Source organism: Mustela nigripes, chromosome 3 (assembly GCF_022355385.1).
Source record: "Mustela nigripes isolate SB6536 chromosome 3, MUSNIG.SB6536, whole genome shotgun sequence".
NCBI lineage: Eukaryota > Metazoa > Chordata > Mammalia > Carnivora > Mustelidae > Mustela > Mustela nigripes.
The window spans coordinates 83685464-83706983 of record NC_081559.1 but is presented as its reverse complement, the minus strand read 5'-3'; the positions used below and the strand labels follow the sequence as shown (position 1 = coordinate 83706983).

The window sequence follows — 21520 nt, the reverse complement described above, 5'->3', positions numbered from 1 at the left end:
GACAAAGTTGTGAAATTGTATTACTTACCAAAGTTAAGGACAAGTTTAAATGTGCTGTTTGCTTTTTGTTTGGATCATTAAATGGTTAATCCTAACAAGCATGGGGGGAGGAAAAGAAATTAACTAAAGTAAGGCCCTTGTGATACAATGACACTTGGTCTATGCTCTTACAGAGAAAAAGCATGATGATAAAACAGCACAAAGTGGAGTGTTATGAATTTTATTAATGACTAGGAGACAGTGTGCAAAACATCAAAGGTCTGTGGAAAAGATTAATGACCCCGTGTGAGACTGTTTAATTACCTCCAGCTAATTAGATTCTTGACCAAATTTTTAATATCTGCATTCCTTCTACTGCCTAATTGAGATTCCACATTATTTATCAATCTTTCAAAAAGCCCTTAGTGGGCTGCTTTTTTAGTTTTTCCCTTTGCACTTTGACTCCATTTATGGTCAATTATTAAATAAATAGCAAAGTAACTATTCCCCACAAATTGTATATGCAGAACACTTTATGCCTGTTTATTTTGACTAGGAGACTATCATTGGCCTCTTTTATACATAATGAAGCGCTCCAACTAATAAACTGACTAACTCCACTGTAAACAAGGTGGATAATATTTTTGTTATCTGCACTGTCTGTGCTCAGAACTTCTCATGTGGTTTCTGTAAATTAGCCTTTGCGATAGTCAGTTAATCCTTATATCAGTTTACCTTGGTGGGGGCTCAGAGACTCATGGAATGTCATCATACAAAGTAGAAAGAACAAGTCAATCAATTCTTCCCCCACCTTTTTTGGTAAATTTTTTTTTTGCCTTTCAGTGTTCAGAACACCCTAATTACACAACAATTTGCATTAACAAATACTAAGCAGTTACTTCTGAAATCCTGGAAACTCAAATGTAATTTGTTAGATATACATACAATGCAATATATATTTTGTTTTCTATATATTTATGTCATTTCTGAAGAAAAAACTTTCAATAGAACACCACAATGGAATAAAAAGGTACTTTATGGAATACCTAAAAATCATCTAGAAAATACTAATGACAGAGATTGTCCTTGACACACATTGAGCAAAACAGGAAGTCCAGACTCCTCAGGGACCAGCTGCGTTATCTTTATTCAGACAACTCCTTTTTCTTTAATTATGAATAAAATCTTAGCTTTTAAATCCAAGTATTTCAAATAGGATAAATTCAATAGCATGATAGGTCAAATATTACTCTATGTTTCATGTATTTACAGAACCAATGAAAGGAAAATAAAAACTATTGTAATGCAAACACATTGATAAAGTTAATCCATGTCAAACTGTGAATCTAATAATATTATACTATAGGGATTCTGTGTATTTCATCTCTGATTATAAAACCTGGAAAACATATACTGGGCTTTACCATGTACATAAATCCTCTTTTATTAATAATCATTATCTTCTGTATGTTTCTTAGTATTGGTCTTATGTTCAAGAGAAAAAAGAATATAAAACAATCATAGATTCATCCACATTTATAAAAAGGACAGGGTAACTTATTAGTTTTTTCACAGGAGTTGTAACTCCTCCATCAAACATGTGAGGATGACCAGAAGAGTCACTCATCACTTCTTTTCCTCACCTTCTGTATTTGATACAGTCCATTGTGCTCAATATTCCATTTATTCATATTGTTGATCATTTTTAAAATGAGAAGAAAAGGGGTGCTTTGGTGGCTCGGTCAGTTAAGCATATGACTCTTGATTTCGGGTCAGGTAATGATCTCAGGGTCCTTGAGATCAAGGCCCCATGCCCTGGGCTTGGAGCCTGATCAAGATTCTCTCTCTTCTTCTGCCATTCCCTACCCTCCACATGCTCGTGCTCTCTCTCTCCCTCTCTTTCATAAATAAATAAATAAAATGAAGGAGGAAAATGACAAGACGATTTCTAATGTAACTCCCAGTTCTAAAGTCCTATGATTTCAAAAGATTCTCACATCTCTACAACTCAGATACTTCCTTCAAGTGTCCTAGCAGGTTTCATATCAATGGCTAGACTTCGAAATCCACTAATAGCATCATGTTAGTCCTGCCTTATACTCATGACAAAGATTCAGATTGAGGTTAGATCAAAATAAAAAAAAAAATAATGAAAGGAGAACCAGCTCTTTATGAAATTTTATGGAGGTGAAAACAAAATTAAGGAGCCTGCCATGCTCCTCTAGGAGATAGATCCCAGAAACAGTGATGAAATTGGGAAAGTCTAAGAACCGACTACATGATCTAAATGTCCTGAGGCACCTTCAGCATCTAAAGAGCTGTAAGATCTGAGATCGCATGTAGACCAATGAGTGAACAGTCAGCAGGCCAGTAATTTACATCAGTTAAGTCTCTGAATCCCAGAATACCTTCATCCAATCACAAACAGGGGGAGAGGCAAAGAGAGAGGGACAGACGACTCCCTGCTCACCCAGAAGACCCACAGGGGCTAGATTCCAGGATCCTGAGATCATGACCTGAGTTAAAGGCAGACACTTAACTGACCAAGCCACCCAGGCACCCCTAGGTTCTTATTAAAATCAAAGCAAAGCCACTTGGCCATTAACAAATTTCAGATAATTTTGACATGACAACAAAGATAAAGCTCCTTTCCTCAATCCTACATTCTTGTGGGGAAAAAATAAAAATAAAAAAACCTGTGGAGGACTTCATGACTAAATCAGATCCCCTAAGCCAACTTCCAGATCATTATAGGACTCTCTTGCACAGCATCTCCCTAGGTGTTCCTTTCAGAGCATCACTGCCCAAGAGTTAGGCCACTTAAAGCTGTATTTTCATACATCGTAAGTTGTAATTCTGCCATTTGTGCTTATTTATTGTGCAGTAATTATTTACGCACTCTAAATTTCTCTATATAATTGTCATAATTATAAATTCTTATAATTATGTTCTCAAAACCTGAAGGACTAATCTGGGAATAATTTCTCACCATTAGCTTTCTAGCAGCCATGCTTTTGCTCCATATTAAACCACTTAGTAGTTTATAGGAAACATCAATAGATTTTGGTGAGAATTAGATTGAAACTCTTAGCAAGATCTATGTTCTACCACTGAGTATAAATTACAAAAGGTAAACATCAATCAAATCACCTAAATATGAAATTTCAGGGAAAAAATACTCCCATACATTGTTGCTAAAATTATATATTGAGCAGTTAATTTAATATATAATAAGAACTTGAAAATGTCCATGTCCTTTGGCCCAGTATTTCCCACTGAAAAATTCAATGCAAAGAAGAGAGAGGAAAAGAAGAGTACTAGAAAAAGAAGATGGAGGAGGAAGGGGAAGACAAGGCAAAGGAGAAAGAGGGAGAGGAGGAAAAGCGAGAAGGCAGAGGAAAAAGATATTTCAAATGATGTCAAAATCATAAAAATGTTCTTTTCCATTTTTTAAACATTTACTTTAAATAGTGTAATGGGGTATTATAAAGTTAAAAGAAAGTGCCATGAAAATGTTACATAATAATAAGAAATTATTCTAGTTATCATGATAAATAAAAAGAAAAGCATGCAATCCTATATGTAAACATGATTCTATATGTTAAAAATCCAAATAGAATAGGAGTTCCTGGATGTCTCAGTTGATAGAGTGACTCTTGACCTCAGGGTTGTGTGCTGAAATCCCACATTGGGTGTAGAGGTTACACAAAAATAAAATCTTTAAAAAATACAAATAGAGGGTGCCTGGGTGGCTCAGTGGGTTAAGCCTCTGCCTTCGACTCAGGTTATGATCCTAGGGTCCTGGGACTGAGACCCTCATCAGGCTTTCTGCTCAGCAGAGAGCCTACTTCCCTCTCTCTCTATCTGCCTCTCTGTGTACTTGTGATCTCTTTCTCTGTCAAATAAATAAATAAAATCTTTTAAAAAAACACAAATAGAATGTACTCAACTACAAGTCCATATATCCTATTTATTTTGAGGGGGAAGAAAGGTTTCAAAGTGCTTACATAAAATAGACCTACTTCTTTAAAAATACTTAAATGCAACTTATTAAATATTTAAATGTAACTTATCTAACAACTTGTTACATACTTTTAATCCATGGGAAAAACTTACAGGACTATACAAGCTATTTATTATTCTGGAATTGAAATATTTAGAAATATTTTCTTTCAGCATAAGTTTTTATAATGTTTGAACTGTTTATAATAAATATCTATTTATTACCATAAAATATATATTTATGGATAAAAAGTTAGCTGGGAAAGATGGAACAATAAAATGTTACAGAGGATTGTCTAACATAACCATATATTTAAATTACATATTCATTGATACCTAAAATATAACATTAAAATAAAGATTTTTTTTTCTGAGAATGTTATATATAAATTTTAAAGATTTCATATCGGTAAGTTTTGCATTACTAAAACACTAGTCAATCAAATCTGGAAGGATGTGCTTATGGATATATAGAGTAGTCAGACAAGTGTAGATTTTTTTCAAGACTTGCTGGAAGTGACAGAACACTGAATGTAAATTACTCCTAAAATATGAAGTGTTCTATTAATTTTAAGTTACTCTAGATCATGCCTGTTCAAGATATCAATTTTTCCTATATTTTCCCTTAAAAATATCTAAAACACTAAAATGAACCTTTGCAACAAAGCACATACTGGTTTAGATCCCTAATGTTGTTGACATTACTATTTAAAGGACTCAGAGGAAGATAACATGTGTGCAAGAGAGTGTGTAATGTGCCAGGTTTTCACTGGTTGTTATATTCCATGAAACAAATCTTCAATTCTATAAATAGAAAGAACACAAAACCTTAATCAATAAACTTGCTAAAATGCACGTCAGTTATTTTATACTATATGCTCTCCAGTTCGGATAATTGCTGTTACCTGTAGCCTAAACTGTTAACCTCTCAACCTTAGTAAATTGAGATTTCCTAGCAAAAAACCACACTACCAAAAGGAAGCCACAATTCCAACAGGAGAGAAAGAGCAGTTTGTTAATCAAGAGTCTGCACCACACTGCATTTGAGAGTTCATGAAAAATTGTGTTGGCGTTTTGTATTTTCTTTCAAAAACAGCTTCTTATAAGCTCCTAAATGGGCTCTCCTTATCCCCAGCCATGAAAAACAGCAGCACTTCCAACTTTTCACCTTTCAACCAATGTGTCCCTGAAGTATTCAAGTACTAATGAAAGAGATTCTTGACAATGTCACTATGGACCACCCCAGAAGTGGAGTCCTGCCAATGTAAACCATTATTACAGTACTGACTGCTCATCTCTTGCTGTGAGGTCATTCAGAAACTTCCCCTGCTTCCCTATTGCTCACACTGTCTCTGAAGAGTGACATCCTCCCTTGAACCACAGACATTGAGGCGAAGCCCCCTGCTACTGATTCCCATCCAGATCACTATGGAAAACATCCACACTTTGATGCTACTGAATGGACTTTCTTTCTTTCGGGGGAGAATCAAAGAACATTCAAAGAAAAACAACTTGGTAATGACAAAGAAATGCCCACAGAATGATGCAGTGTTTGCTTTGGAATTTTCCTCACATCCCGAGCTTGTAACAAGCAATGAAGTTTCTTGAGCATAATTATTTAATAATAAAAGCACCAAATAATATAAGAGCTATGTTTTTGCCAGAGTCACATTTAACTTCTGGGAATGAAAATGATTTGGATACAAATTTAGTCGACAGTGACTGACATGGGAGGATTTAAATAATATGGATTATGGGAATGAGGACTATTAGTCTCTATTAAATAACTATGACCTGTCACACACAATTTGTGTGAGGCACAGAGAAAGTTTAGGTTGCTATATTTTGAGAAACTACAATGCAAAGATAGGGAGCCTGGATAAGCATTCCATATTGCTAAGAAACAATTTACCCAATCATTTTTCCCTACAACAACTACCAAATATCAGGTATGTTTACATAAACGTCCAGTCCATGCCAGGTTGCCATTATGGAGTCAGAAAACAATGTACTCTCAGTCTTTAATCAAAGTGCCTTCCCTCTCTGCCTGATTAGAGACCTTCCTACTCCCATCTTACACCTTTGCCTTTTAGTTTCCTGTCATTATTAATTGACAGTACAACCCCACAGAAGAAAGGCTGTCCGTGTCACTCATCTGCTAAGAGATCAATTCAATTTAGGTTCAGCAGTTCTGTATATTCCATCTAAAGAGGATAACCATTATGGCCTTGGATGGAATGATTCACTAAAGGGTATATTCTAAGGAGAATAAAAATATTTTGTCCTTGATCTCATGGAAATAATCACTACATAGAAAAATGCAAAGTATGAGGAGATAAATAAAATGCAAAGGGGAGAGGATTGACACAAAGAATGAATAATGTTTTCTGTCTTTAATTGGAGAAGAATTCAACAAGGAAGATGATGCATAAAAAGAGTTTTAATAGATGAGGTTTTTCTTTTCTTTTCTTTTCTTTTTTAGGTAGGAGATTTCTAATGAGGAAACTGGACGGTGTGTACTTCAATGTGGAAGGATGCCCCGCAGCACATTCTAATGCACAAAACTATGGAGGAAACTGCCTTGCAGGCCCTGGACACAGTGATGTGCAGGTAAACGTTTAACAATCAGATCTTTGGCAACAAACAAAAATCATTATATCAGTGAGTACAGAGTTGGAAAGAGATACCATTTGCTGTTATGAGCCAGTGAAGTCCAGCTCCAGCACAGCAGTGGAGCAGGACAATATGGTAGGTACCCGATCCCCTTAAAAAAGATAGAAATATAACTGAACATTCATGAAAATACTTAATTTCACCAAGTAGTAATTCTGAATTTTTAAGGGTTTTTTTTGTTTGTTTGTTTGTTTTGTATTGTTTTGTTCTTTTGCAGGAGGCAGTTTCTCATAAGCATCAAATGTGTTTTGTCAGTCCCAGTGTTTAAAAAATATTTCTAGGGGGAGAAAGGGTAGGGACAGGGTAGTTAGGTTATGGACAATGGGGAGGGTATGTGCTATGGTGAGTGCTGTGAAGTGTGTAAGCCTGACAATTCACAGACCTGTACCCCTGGGGCAAGTAATACATTGTATGTTAATAAAAATAATTAATAAAAAATATTTCTACTTTGCTCTGGACTGAAGAAAAGAAAATCAAGCTTGTTAAAAATATTATGTTAAGTAGGAGTTACTAGGACCCTCACTTCAGGTCAAAAGCATTGCAATCCATGATTATAAGGCAGAAGTTTTCTGACAACTATTGCAAGGCCAAAGCCTTATTTCCAGACTTAGAACTATGATTCAAATAGGAAAGGTGTCCTAAATATTAATTCCCTGATAAGGAGACTTCCAATGTCTGGGGAGAAATATCATAAATAAGTAACTAATTTTTCTGACATAAGCTCCAAATATTGGTTGGCTTTTTCATGTTTGAAAGAAGCAAAAGCAACAACAGGAACTCTGCCATTATTTTATGAATAGAAATAAAAAAGCTACTGAAAAATGATGACTTATTTAAATAAATTGCTCATCTCATTCATGCAGCAGCCCCAAGCAAAATATTTATAATATCTAGCGGTCATATAAATTAATACAATAGTGCCAAGCAATATAGCTGAAACAAAATAGTGTACCAGGGGCTCTGGTGAACTGGAGAAAGAGTGCTACCACTCACACATTGCACGGAATATAGGCACCTTTAAGAAAAACTGGGATTTCATTTAAAATTTTCTGATTCCTAAAGGTTGGCAAGTATTTCATATTTTAAACACACTGTGTGGGCCAAACAAAACATGTCAGTGGGCAGGATTTTGCCTGTTAGCCACCAGCTCGAGACCTTTGCTTTCATTCATTCTAAACAGTGCAATGTGGTTTGTATTATGTGGTATTGGCAGGCGGGTAGTATGTGGGGCTAACGTGCCTGGATTTATTTTACTTATTAATTACTTTATATCCTGCCTTGTTCCCAGATGTATTCAAGATAGCTATTAAAAAAATCATACAATGATATGATAGAGTAATTGAGGTGAAGAGAGAAAGGACTAAAATATAAGAAGAGTCCTGGGGAGAGGTAATATAAAGAAACAAAGTACATAAAGAGCAAAACTATTTAAGATGAGATAAGAATGCTTCATTGAGCTTCATAGCAGCCAAAGCAAAAAGTAAGAAAAAAAAAAATCTAAGAAAAAAATAAGCCAAATTTATTTACATCACGTGTGAAGTAAGGTATGCAAGACCACCAAAAGAAATGTAGTTTTACAAAAGACAGGAAATATTTCTGCCAGAAGTCTTTATATTTTCTAGCAAGGGAGGAACTTTTCTCCTCACACAAATTGTCTGGCCACCTCATCTCCAGTAATTGATGGCAGTGAAATCACAATCGATGCATAAAGCACAGCATTAACACACACTATTTTTAGGGGTCTTTGTCAAAGAATACTACCCCTTCCTTCCTGCCCATACAGATATGCAAACAAAGGAAACTATCCCTGCCCCCACCAAAGGATTCATCCATCTTTAGTATCAGTAAACACTGTGGCCAACTTTAGTTAAAGCCAGGACAGTTCTCAAAATTAAATTCCATTTAACATTTATTAAACATCCACAATATGTCAAATACAGTGTTATATACTTGGTTATTCACAAAGATATATAGAAAAGAAAAAAAAAAGTTACCTAATCTTAATAAACTTCCCTTCTAGAAAAGGAAACAAACAGGTTTTGAAACAATTATAAGATGGTATGCTAACTCACATTAAAAGAATGTATAGAAAGCCCAGATGTAACAGAAAGGAGCATGATTATTTCTCTTGGACATATGAGAAAATGCTCCCAAGATTATTTTAAGTGATTTTAAGTATCCAGATGTCTTTGGGAAGGGTAAAAGAACGTCTTCAGAAATGCAAAAATAGATTATCTCTAACCCAGAAAGACCTTTCCACCAGTCTCACTCAGAGATGTTTATACCATTGGCATCATCTCATTCTCAATTATATTCTCATCACTGCATTTAAACAATACATCTTGGTCCCTTCTCTGCATTACTCTGATTGTCTCCACATAACTCATCCCTACCACCCCACATTAAAGAATTCTATGTATTCCTACAAAAACACTAATTTGGGGGCACCTGGTTGGCTCAGTGGGTTAAGCCTCTGCCTTCAGCTCAGGTCATGATCTCAGGGTCCTGGGATGGAGTCCCATATCGGGTTCTCTGCTCAGCAGGGAGCCTGCTTCCCGCTCTCTCTGCCTGCCTCTCTGCCTACTTGTGATCTCACTCTGTGTCAAATAAATAAATAAAATCTTTAAAAACAGAAAAAAAAAAGAATTTGAAAAGATATATGCACCCCTATGTTTATTGTGACATTATTTATAATTGCCAAATTATGAAAACAGCCTAAGTGTCTGTCCATAGAAGAATGGATAAAGAAGATATATGCAATAGAATATTATTTGGCCATAAAAAAGAATGAAGAAATCTTGCCATTTGTAATGACATGCATAGATCTAAAGAGTATAAGGCTAAGCAAAATAAGTGAGTCAGAGAAAGACAAATGACATATGATTTCACTCATATGTGAAATTTAATTTAACAAATTAATGAACAAAGAAATAAAGAGACAAACCAAAAAACCAACTCTTACATATAAAGAAAAAAACAGATGGTTACCAGAGGAGAGGTAGGTGGGGGATGGGTGAAATAGGTAAAGAGGATTAAGAGTACACTTATCATCATGAGAACTCAGAAACATATAAAATGTGTAGAATCACTATATTGTTACACCTAAAACTGATATAACACTGTATATTATCGATACTGGAAATAAAATTTAAAAAATTCTATTCATTTCAACTGATTATCATCCCTCTGGCATACATGCTGTTCCAAGAAAACTAGTATTCTCTATGCCGGCTTCCAAATCCTATCCCTTGTGGCTTCAAGTTACACAGCATATGTAGCAGCAATATTCTAATACCTTGGAAACCCAGACCAGTCATAACTAACAATTCACTAATGATCAGATTTGGGGTCAGATTTTCTTGGTGTTTTGACCAGATTTGCTGACTTTCTTTTGTTCTCTTCTTATATCTTTAGTTTGAGGCATTCCCCCCTCCCCTTACCAATTATACCATCTCTTCTTTATGGCTATACAAACTCTTTCTCATACCCTCTTTAAAAGCCCGTAACACTGGGGGGCCTTGGTAGCTTACTTGATTAAGGGGCCAATTCTTGATTTCAGCTGAGGTCATGATCTCAGGGTGGTGAGATCAAACCCTGCATGGGGCCCCCTGCTTAAGATTCTCTCATTAGTGCCCTTTCCCTCTGTTCCTCCCTACCCATCCCTACTTGTGCACATGTGCTCTCTCTCTCTCAAAAAAAAAAAAAAAAAAAAAAGAAAGAAAGAAAAGAAAAGGCATAACATCATGAAAATCCAAAATCCAAATACTTTTTTGCAAATCCTTCCACTTGTCCAGTGTGATGGCTCTTACTCCTCTTTGGGAAACATTACAATCAGTTTCTCATGAGACTTACAGTTTAACCAAACAACTATGATTTTCCAAAATAGTATTCTGTGTATTGCTTTAGTACACCTGGTCTTTCCATACTTACCTCTGTAGTATAAACTCTGTTTAAGGAAGAAAATGATCTTACACAAGAAAAGATATTTTAAGTATAGCACTCAATTGCATTTTAACTCTGCATCCTAAGAGAGGGAAAACAGACTCAGAAGAAAAGCATTAGAGATACTTCTGTGATTATTTACATATGTAAGGTTCTCTGTATGTACATACTGAAATCCGTATGGACAAAGAATTAGAAGAGCAAACAAGTAATTATAGACCAAACAGACAAACTCAAACTCACAGAAAAGTAATGTGAAAGTTGAAAGACAATAAAAAGACATGATCCTGAAGGCACAAGTTCAATTTTATAACCACCTATTTTGAGGAGCCAAAGAGGGCTGCACTCTAGTTTTTACCTCTGCTCTCAATAAGAGGTGGGAGATCTCACAGGTCTTTTTAGACGTGAAGATCAGAACCTCTGAGGAGTTGGTATATTTCAATTTTTGTCAGGGTCAAGAATCTAAACCTAACTGTAGTATCTTCCCCCAAACCCAGAACTTACAGAGAAGTACCATGCTATAGTGAATAATACATGTTATCAATTTTTTATCTCTTGATTTGGATTTGTTCCTTATATACTCTCTCTAGCTATCCATCAGAGCAGTATATACCTTTATTCTAAAAAAAAGTCTCCAAAGAGGAAGAAAGTTTCTGAAGAGGAGGAAAGAGGTAAGAAACATCAGGAAATGGGGTGCCTAGGTGGCTCAGTCAGTTAAGCTCTGACTTCGGCTCAGGCCAGGATCCCAGAGCCTGGCATCAAGTCCCATGTCAGGCTCCCTGCTCAGCTGGGAGCCTGCTTCTCCCTATTCCTCTGCCTGCCTCTCCTCCACTTCTGTGTTCTCTCTCTTTCTCTCTCAAATAAATAAAATCTTAAAGAAAAAAAGAAAAAAGAAACATCAGGAAAGGCAATGGGTAATTTCTTCTTCCTCAAAGGAAGCATTAGAGGATTTTTGTTCCCTTGGTGTCTAGGGTTCCTGGTCACGCTGCTTCGAAGAATGAAGAAGTAGACCAGAATTTGAGGGGTGGGCAGTGAAACAAAGTTGATTGGTTGATTGAGTGGTAGTACAAAGCTCCCAGAGAGGGAGGGAACCCAAGAGGGCTGTGGTTTGGGCGTTCAAATCTAAGGGTTTTTATAAGCACTTTAAAGGAACTATCTTGAGCATCCTGAGATTGGGCCCCCTGTGGATTGACTGCTCAGGTGTGCCAATCAGGGCTTTGATTATGCACCTGTCTACCTATTGGATACTGTTCATGTGTTGATGGGTCTTTTGGGATGACATCTGGAGGCAAACTGCCTCAACTTGTGATAGTGACCAATGTTTTATGATTAACTGTTTTGTTTCAGGATGTTTTGCAAAAGTCACTTCTGCCGAGGCTGCTAGACAGGATGGTCTTGGTCCTGTCTAAGCTGTAAAACAGGATGCTTGTGCAGTTTTGTCTCAGGTGTCCAGACCCCCTATTGTCTTATTGGGGGACCCTGGTCCTGACCACCTGAGTGTCTAATTAACTTCTAACAGAAAGGAAAAAGAGAGGGAGAGTCAAGGAGTTAGGGACTGCAGGAGACTATAAGACTCTAAAAAAATAGAGAAAGAAGATTCCTCATCAAAGGTTAGATAATAAAACAACACAGAATGATAAGGAATTCAAGCAACAGTAAGAGTCCAGTACTCTTCCAGAGTTTCTTTACTTCCATGAAGAATTCATTCTCACTCCCATTACAAAATCATGTATTTCTGTCAAGGTCAGTGTCAGCCATTTCATAGAGAGCAAGAATCTACGGAGGAGCTACAATCTGTGAGATAACAAACACTTACTCCCCAAAGTTATTAATAGATCAGCCTCAGATCTTGATTTTCACCCTTTGGTGTGAAAGGAGACAGCCCAGTACTGTTTTTTCAACAACTTCAAAAAGGGATTGAAGCATAGAAAAATTTGCTGAGTCAAAATTAGGAGAGACATGTAGGAAGAGGGTTTTATTGATCTGGGACTTTGCATTTATTTTTTTTTTAATTGGTTAAAAATAAACCCCTTAATTTAGGTCTCTGAGAACATCTTGGGTCTTAATAACAGAGTTGGCAAAGCTGCAGTGAGAGAAACAAAAAGAAATAAACTTCGTTTTGCTTTTAACATACAATTATTGTCCTATTAAATGTAAATTTAATCCCTATTTGAGACATGTAATTTAAAATGTGACCAAAAATATTATAGGCATGCTACTTCTAATTACATCAGGTGGCCTTATTTTAATGAAGGCAGAATTTGGAGGTGCTACCAATTGCAGTAACAAGCTGATGACTTGTTTTTCACAGTCAACATATCATTAGCATTTGGACTCCAGAAAGAGAGTAATTATTTTTTTAAATAAACTTTTAAAATTAAAGACTAGGTATACATAACATAGTCCACCCTTGAATTTTTTTTCTTTCCTTTTTAAGTGCTATTTAAAATAGACATAGACTAAACAAATTAAAATGTGCAAAAATACACCTGGTCCTTATCTGACCAACAGCTAAAGTTTTGTATAAGAACTCCATAAACTGATCATCTGCTTCCTTAGCTGAGTTAGCATTGTCTTCTGTGTTTATTTTTTAAGAGTTGGAACATGGATGGTAACCACTTAAACATTTAAGGCTTTGTTCAGCTTTACAGAATAAAACATAGATTGCTTACTGAATCAGGGAAGGGAAAGGAGAGCTAAATTCTCTTCTTTTAATATTTTTCTTTGATATCCATCCTCCTGGACAGAAATTTCAAGCAACAGTTCCCAGCAAACATATGGGGGAAGCCCATTGGAAACATGGGAACGTAAATTAATAATGGCAGATGCCGGCATGTCTGGATGTTGTTTATGCTGAAGAGTTCTGCATTCTTTATGTTTTGAAATTATTCTGTTGTAACAATTTTCAGATTCGTTTAGTTTGGCAATATATTCTGCTCTCCAAAGGTGTCTGCATTTATTTGACTACAGAAAATATTTACTTTAGTAAAGGGCAGCTTAACCTTTGTTTAAATTTGAGGTGAGTTAAAGGTCACTGTAATTATTTGCTGTATTATTTGTGTCAGATTTGAATTACTATGAATACAGCACATGCATTGCCCTTTATTATAAAATAAGCAAAAAGAAACTCAACTTCTGCATCCAGCCAGCATATTTTATGGAACCAATCAGTGTTGCAGAACATTTTCAAGGTTCTCTCTTGGACTGTGATTGACTGAAAGTGCTTGAGGTTAAGGTCCTTTCCCAGAGGGAGGGAAAGAGGCGATTTAACATGGCAGCTCACTCTCTCCCCGCCACCCCCAGCTATGTTTTTGATGGCTAGCAGCCAGCATATGTACAGAGTGGGGTTCAAGGCTATTAGTGAAAGACTACAAGCAGTCACACTGGGAAAAAAATATATAGACAGGGGACCGGAAGGGTGGAATTGCTGAGTAGAGGAAGATTTCAGACCAGATACACTGGAATCCCTGGGTTTTCAGTGGGGGAAAATTCAAAGTTAAAACATGAATATTGGAATCCAAAAAGTCAATAGAAAATAAGAACATGATGGAAAAGTTTCGAACTCAAATAGATTAGGACATAAAAGTGGGTGAGCCTTCATTGTTGGTCTTTACATTTCAATTATGGGGAGAAAATGATATAATATGACATGTTGACCACCTTTAAACACTACCTCCCCCAAACACACACACACACACACACACACACGACTAGTCAAAGATATTTATGCATGATTTTGGTGACAAAGAAATATCAAGGTTTGATTAACAACTGAACTACATTAAATGTGGGATTTGTTTACTTGAAAGAATGTATGATAGAATAGAAATATTGCATTCAGTACAGTGAAAATAATGCGATTTATACTTACAAAGCAATCAGATGTTCCAAGTGATGACTATACTTCCTTTCCTCATTCAGAGTTAACATTACTTTTCTTTTGTGTTAGATGTATTAAGAAGACTAATACATAGAAATTGTCTGGCAGACAGTAAGCATAAAATGAAAATTAACTACTTACTGTCATTATCTCTATCATTATTCTACTATTTAACTAAAAACACACCTACAGCAAATGCAGACTTTTGGTTCAAGTTAAAGTGAGGGTAAAACTGAAGTCAACTGCAAACATATATAGCAAAGGAATTCAGTATGAATAAGTATGGTGAAAAGCCTTATTCAGAATATGGGCAAAACATACCTACACAATTTACAATATGGTGAGAAAATGGAGGATAATATGGTCAGAGCAGGAAGCAAAAATATCAAACACATTCAGAAAAGCATCTGTAGATGTTGATGATGATGATGATTATACTCCAACAAATCTTAGCCAGGATTTTATTTCAGTCCCAGGAAGGATTCTCTGTGTTAAGTTACAGCAACTTTCTTCCTTTCCAATTCTTCATTTACCACTCCTTATCACAATAAATAAATCTTCTAAAGCTAAATTAACTGTCATTAATAGTTCATATAATTTTAAAGCAACTATTTTTGAGGAGTTTTTCTGCAGAGTATACTATTCACTATTCTAACAAATTGTATAACTCAATGATTTTTAGTTAATTTACTGAGCTATACAACCATTCCCTCAATCCAAGCCTTTTAATGGCTTTATGGAGGTACAGTCCACATACTATATAATTCACCAACTTTAATTTTAAAACCAGTGGTTTTTGATATACTCACAGAAATAACTGTGCAATTATCACCACAATCTAATATTGGAATACTTTCATCATCTCAAAAAGAAACCCTGAACCCACTAGCAGTTACTCCCCATACCTCCCAAACTTCCCTTCCCTGCTCCTTGCAATTATTAAAAAACATGTGTCACCACACATTTGACAATTGTGGACATTTCATATAGAGAGAAACATAAAATATGTGGTCTTCTGTGACTGGCTTCTTTCCTCTCATACGTTTTCAAGTTTCACCCATGTTGTAGCATTTAATCAGTACTCCGCTACTTTTTACTGCCAAGTAACATTCCATTGTATTAATACATCACATATTTATACATCCATCAGTTAAGGAACTCTTGGATTGTTTCCACTTTGTGCTATTAAGAATACTGCTTCAATGAACATTCAAGTGCAAAATGTTCATTTTCTTATAAAGATACCTAGGACTGGAACTGCTGAGTCATAAGAAATTTAAACATTTAATGTTAAAAGAAAGTGAAAAAATGTTATTGTCTGTAACAGCCATTCCAGTGGGTATGAAGTATTATTTCATTGTGATTTTGATTTGCATTTTTAATGACTAATGATGTTGAACATCTTTTTATGTTTTTATATACAAAAAACATTTGTATATTTTCTATGGAGAAATATATATTCTGATCACTGCCTGTTCTTAAACTGCATTGTCTTTTTACTACGGAATATATATATATATATAGTTATTTTCGCAGTTATTTATTTGAGAGAGAAAGCACACAAAGGGACGGGGGAAGAAGACTTCCTGCCTCCCTGTTGAATCAGGGAGCCCAGTCAGTGCGGGGCTTGATCCCAGGACCCTGAGATCACAACCTGAGACATAGGCAGACACTTAAATGACTGAGCCACCCAGGTTCGCCTAGGATTTATATATTTTGGGTACTAGTCACTTACCAGATAGGATTCACAAATATTTTCTCTCATTCTTGGGTTGTCCTTTCACATTCTGATAATGGCCATTGTTGCACAATAATTTTGAAGAAACCCAAGTGATCTGTTTTTTCTTATATTGCTGTGCTTTTGGTTATGAAGAAACCATTGCCTAATCCAAGGTCATGAAACCTTTTGCCTGTATTTCCTTCTAGGAGTTTTATAGTCTTTGATCTCTCTTTTAGGTATGATGCATATTGGGTTAGTTTTTGTATGGCATGAACAAGAGTGCCCAACTTCATTCGTTTGCACACTGATAACCAGCGTTATTTGTTGAAAATATTATCACCTCCCACCCCCACCCCCACACATTGAATTGGCTTGGCATCTTTATTAAAAACTAATTGGCTATAATGTATAAATGTTATTTCTTCACTTTCAATTCTGTTCCAGTCTTCTATGCCACTACCAAATCATTTTGATAAAAATAGTTTGTCCTAAGTTTTGAAATTGGGAAATATGAATTCTCTATTGTGCCTTTATTTGGAGATTATTTGACAATGTAGAATACATTGCATTTCCATGTTAATTTTAAAAACAAATTATCAATCTGTACAAAATAGAGAGAGAGAAAACATGCAACTGGGGTATTGATAGGGGTTGAATTGAATCTTCAGATCAATTTTGAGTGAACTGCCATTTTATCAATATTGACTCTTCCAACACATGAACATTGGATATGTTTCAATTTATTAATTTCCTCCTTTAATTGCAGTTTTTAGAGCATAAGTGTTACATTTCTTTTGCAGAATATAGGTTATAACTATTTTTTTCTTTTTGATGTTATTATAAATAAAATTGTTTCTTTACTTTTATTTTTGGATTGTACATTGCTAGTATATATGATTAAAAATTTTGTATGTAGATTTTATACTCTACCAACTTGTTGAACATGTTTATTAATTCTAACAGATTTTAAGCAGATTCCCTAGGATTTTTTTGTCTATAAGATCATGTCATATGCAAAAATAATCTTACTTCTTCCTTTCTAATCTAGGTACTTTTTGTTTCAGTTTATTTTCTAATTGGGCTGACTATAATCACTAGTACAGTATTGAATAAAAGTGGCAAGAGGGGACATTTTTGTTTGTTCCTTATTTGGAGGCAAATAATTCAATCTTTCATTATTAATTATGATGTTATCTATAAGTTTTTTTGAATATACTTTTTACCAGGTTGAGGAAATTTCCTTTTTTTACCTAGTTGGTTCAGTGTTTTTATCATCAAATGGTGTTATATTTTGTCAAATGCTCTCTCTGCATCTATTAAAGTAATGATGTGCTTTTTGTCCTCCTTCTGTTGATAAGTTGTACTATACTGAATGATTTTCACATTGATCCAATCTTGCATTCCTGGGATAAATCCCATTTGAGCATGATGTATAGTCCTTTCTGTATGTTCTATGTGTTGCTAGATATGATATGCTAGTATTTTGTTGAGGAATTTTTGTGTCTAGAATCATAAAAGATATTTTTCTGTAGTTTTCTTGGCATATCTTCAGTTTTGATATCAGTAATAATAGCTTCAGAGGATGGGTTGGGATATATCCCTTCTTTATTTTGTCAAGGTTAGTCTGTTAGCAACAAAATCTCTCAGTTTTTGTTAATTTGGGATTTTCTTAACTTTTATTTTCACTTTTTGAAAGTTTTGCTGGATACAATATTTTTGACCAACAAGTATGTTTTTTTTCTTTCAGTACTTTAAATACGTCAATCTTCTGGCTCTATTGTTTCTGATTAGAAGTTAGCTCTCAATCTTACTGGGTCTCAGTTCTACCTAATGAGTTGTTTATCTCTTTGCTGATATTTTCTTATCTTTTCTACATTTTGACTATGATGTTTGGGGTTAAGATCTCTTTGTGCTTTTACTACTTGGAGTTGAGATTCTAGGATGTACAGATTGATATTTTTCATCAAATATGAGAATTTATCAATCATTACCCATGCAAATATTGTTCTGCTTTTTTTTTCATATTCTCCTCTGCTGTGGAGAATATGAATATTCTGAGAATACAATTTCATATTCTCCTCTAACATGCATATGTTGATTCACTGAATGGTACCCACAATTCTCTGTGACTGTTCAATTTCTTTTCTTTTTTCTTTTCTTTTCTGTTCATCTCTGTGGACATATCTTTAAATTTACTAATTCTTTCATACATCAGATGAAATCTACTACTTAGCCTCTGTGGTAAATTTTTATTTTGTTTGCTTTACTTTTAAACTTTAGAATTTCCACTTTTTTTTTTTTTTAAGAATTTGTCTCTTTTTCAATGTTCTCTATTTGATGAGACACTGTGACCATACCTTCCTTTACTTCTTTAAGCATGATTTCCTTTAGTTTTTTTTTAATATATTTGTAATAGTTGTTTTGAAATCTTTGCTAATCTGACATTTGCACCTTTAGAAATAAAGGTAGTTTCTGTTGGCAAATTTTTCCCTCTGTGTCATAATTTCCTGTTTCTTTGCATGTTTTGTTGTTTTTAAGTCTGGACAATTCAAATAACATATCATAGGAACTCTAGATACTGATCATCTATTTCCCACCTCAGTGTGTAATTTTTAATAATTCTCCTCAGAGGGTGAAGCCATGCACAGTCACCTAAGGATGACATTGATTTTAGTAGAATTCTCTAGACTGTTTCTCCTTCATTTAAGTTTTGCAGCTCCATTTGGTATCACACCCAGATATCAGCCTTAAGGGCTAATTGCTCTATTTTTTTTTTATAATGCCATGGGACATTATTGCTCCACATTCTGATCCAATTAAATGTGGGCCCCTTTGCAGAAGTAATATTTGAACAGGGTTCTTCTTGGCTATTTTTTCCCCTGTCTTCTTGCTGCTTTATAGTTGAGTTTGCTGCTCTATATACATGAATAGCCTTCTCCTGATTATGTATTTCCATATTCTCCATTTTGTTCAACACTATACTTAGGCTTGAACTTCTCCCCATGTTGCTCAAAATAAAGTCAACTGTTGTAGATAGAATGTCAGAGATCTCTATTTTTATTGTCTATTTCTCCCCTGCATCAAATCTCAGCCACACTGTTTTCAGCATGGAAAGTGTCCCAGTTCAGCAGGAGTAAGACCACTGTTCTATCAACAAGGCATTGATCTGACAGGTATGAAAGCCTGTTGTCTTTTTGACTTGCTTCTCTGTGCATTAAACTCTGCACTGCAAACAAGCTGGGGTAAATACAGTAAGAGTCATTGTATTCTCAGCCTGTTGCTCCTGGTGTAGAGTTTTTGCCCTTCAATTTGAAGTTGAGGGAAAAAGAAAGTACCAGACCTCTCAGCTGCTCTTGCCCAGAAAAGAACATCTGCAACCTGGAGCTGAGGGGATGTTCATGTCCTGCCTTTCCCCTTGCATACTATCTCTCTAGACCAGGACCTGAGAGGAGAGAGGCCTTTATATTCTTGGATGCCTGTGAAGAACAGAGTTTCTATCATCCTGAGTTGGGAAGAGAGAGGAAGGTAGCTACTTATGACTTGAATGCTAAAAATTCTTGCTATTCTTTCTGAAATGTATATTTTCATGGTCAAGTATTTCTTCATTTTCTTTGTGACTTTAGGGAAATTTTCAGAGACTTTTGTTATCTCTAAAAGTAATTTTCACTAGCTATGACAATTTCCCTAGGGAGAAGATCTGTAGACATCTTCACATGGCCACTTTGGAGGTCATCCTTCTATCAGTATACATTTATACACATTCCATCTTAAGAAAAATGTTTAGTCTGATGAAAAAGAACTTTTTTTAAATAAATTTCACAGAAATTCAGGCAGGGAATTATCATAGGAAATTACAACTCAGGCGACCATGGTGACTGAATGTGAATAGAGTTAGGCAATTTTCTTTGCCTCAACCATCATCTAGTTTTTTGTGTAAAAAGTCAAAATTTTTGAATACCCACCTCCATTGTCATGGAATCAGTAGGTTTTAGGAAGAATTTAGTAATTTATATCTTTAAGTCAGTGTCCTAGTTGATACTGAATGATGTAGACAAAGGATTCCACTTTGAGTACTATGAGATTAGGAAAGATGTTGAAGATAAATGAGCTAGATTCAAACATCTAAGAGATATGTAAGGGAAAATATGAAGTAAATTAAAGATAGATGTATTTCTAAGAAGCCAAGAGAATTATAAACTATGAAATTTTACTTCACCAATAATTGACCAGCCTTGGAACTCAAAGAAGGAAAGGTCTGGGCTGATTTAGGATATCTTTAATTAAATGATGGACCCTATGTTGAAGTAAACTGTAAAGTGTCAAGCATATTAAAAAGAAAATCAGAGCACCTGGGTAGTTCAGCCAGTTAAGTGTCTGCCTTCAGCTCAGGTCATGATCTCAAGGTCCTGGGATCAAGCCCCTCAGTTGGATTCCTTGCTCAGTGAGGAAGTCTGCTTCTCCCTCTCCCTCTGCCCTTCCCCCAACCCTGAATCATGCTCTCTCTCTCTCTCTCTCTCTCAAATAAATAGGTAAAATCTTTAAAACAACAACAACAATGCAAAACAAAACAAAAAGCAAGAATAACATCAGTAACCTAGAAATATATTGTGAGGGAAGGGAGTTTGGGATATAAATCAATGACCAAAAGATCAGTCTGACAGCTGAAAAGAGTAATAGTCTTAATATGATGAACAAGCCAAAAAAGAATTCTACATGAAAGTTACTAATCAAGCTGGAAATCTAGAAATCAGTGAGAGTTCAAATAGCACTAAATCTTCACAATTTTAAAATTAGAACAGCTTTAGATATTGTGTAATTGTCCCAATATTTATATAATTTAGTTTATTTATGTACTCATTTAAAAAATTTTTGAGCAGCTACTTTGGCCAGGCACTAACCTAGGGGCTTACCATATGTCATTGAACTAAATGAATGAAAATCCTTCCAACTGTGAAGTTTAACTCTAACATCCACAGACATATAATAAATTCTTATGAGTTAATTACTGACAAGAAATGGTAAATCACTAAATTATGAATAATAATTCAGTGTTATAATACCAGTGAGAACAAACAGAAAATGATAGACACAAAATTATATGGGGTAAAAATGGTGAGTATTAAAACATTCTGAAACTCAGGTATTAAATTCCAAAAAGGACCACCAGAAGAGTACTTTAGAGTTCAATGAACATTATATGTTTTTAGTTACTAGTGATCTCACAATAATGGGAAAAAGTTACTTCCTCAATTACATTAGAAATAAAAGATTAGTAGGTCAGAACAGATAATCATGACCTCTTAAAAACAAAAGTATTATAAATT

At 35.1% G+C, this 21520-nt stretch overlaps 1 long non-coding RNA gene across 1 annotated transcript in view; it reads left to right on the top strand.

Moving 5' to 3' along the window:
* The first annotated feature begins 5772 nt into the window (after positions 1 to 5772).
* The window catches only part of LOC132013038 (uncharacterized), a 42830-nt gene continuing 27082 nt past the window's right edge, over positions 5773 to 21520 (top strand). The window contains exons 1-2 of the long non-coding RNA XR_009402855.1: positions 5773 to 5930; positions 6464 to 6591. This is a non-coding gene — a long non-coding RNA (uncharacterized LOC132013038). The remainder of the gene's footprint in view (positions 5931 to 6463; positions 6592 to 21520) is intronic.